The following is a 1,335-nucleotide window of genomic DNA, read 5'->3' as shown; positions in this document are numbered from 1 at the left end:
CTAAAAAGCTATAAGCTTCCTTGCCCGCAACTCTTTCAAGCACATGTTCTGAATATGGCAAGGGATAATGATCTCGCCTAGTAGCTGCATTAACTTTCTTGAGGTCCACGCACACTGTTAGTTTCCCATTCTTTTTTGGCACAATGACTATTGGAGAAACCCATTCTGAGTGCTCAATAGGGTATATGAATCCACATTGGATAAGTTTTTCAATCTCCTCTTGTACAATTTTGGCGTACTTAGGATTCATTGGATAGGGTCATTGCTGGACAGGTTTAGTAGTGTTGATCATGGGAATTGTATGTTGCACCACAGAAGGTGGAACGCCCTTCATGTCATGTTATGTCCAAGCAAAGATATCCTTGTATTCCTTGAGGAGCTCCTTAAGTACAGCCTCTTCAGTTTCGGTAAGGTCTTGAGCAATAAAGACTGGTTTAGACTCCTCACCTGGTTGTGCTAATTCTATCTCTTTAACTACCGCTGGACCATCATAGACTCCACTGCTTCCATTGGTAGGTATTCGTTGGGCTTTGGCATACACAACCTTTCGCTCCCGCGTGGTATAAGATTTAAAATGTTCAAGAGCCGTATGTAAGTCAGCAGGCTCTTGTCGTGACGGAGACCTTTCTTTTAGTTCTGCCTCCTTTTGTTGTTGTGCTAACTCTCGGTTTTGACGTCTTCTTATAGTTCGACTCAATTTCGGCTCTGTAACCTCCAATTGAGCGAGGTCAATGGGTCGCGGGCTGCACCACATGACACTCTGGAGATGTTCACCCCAATTGTCTACTAGCTTTCGATGAGCATCACATGCCCCTAGATAGCTAAGCCATTCTGCAGTAGATCTTTCATTGTTTATCCTAGCTCTCACATTTGCTCGATATCGTCGTCTCTTATATGACCTTTGTTTCTTGTTAAGGTTTTGATTTTGGTAAATGTTTGAACTCGACTCGCTTGATAGGTCTTCGCTTGTATCTTCTTCACTCTCATATAAATCACCATAGATGGTCGTACTAGACCTTGAGTGTTCAGTTTCTATACTTGGCTCACTCGATGTTTCCTCAGGTTCTGAATCCATTTCTCCCTGAGATTCCGTTTCTGATGTGTATTGGCCTGAAGCCTTTGAGGAATCATCGGTTTCACTCTCAGGTAGGTGTGCCTCTTTCTTATCATCGGATATTACATGCGTTACACCTAACATGTTTACTGGTGCAATGTGTGGTATCTCTTCCCCATCTCGCGTTACCCAGGTTTTTCCTCTAGCTCCCCATGTATCTATAGTTGCCGCTAGGTGTACCCAATCGACATTGTCTGACTCAGCCATTCTGGGTAGGATAT

This window comes from Adiantum capillus-veneris, chromosome 11, assembly GCF_014529385.1.
Source record: "Adiantum capillus-veneris isolate H3 chromosome 11, ASM1452938v2, whole genome shotgun sequence".
Taxonomy (NCBI): domain Eukaryota; kingdom Viridiplantae; phylum Streptophyta; class Polypodiopsida; order Polypodiales; family Pteridaceae; genus Adiantum; species Adiantum capillus-veneris.
The sequence above is the reverse complement of the archived record's forward strand: the minus strand, read 5'-3'. Positions refer to the sequence as shown.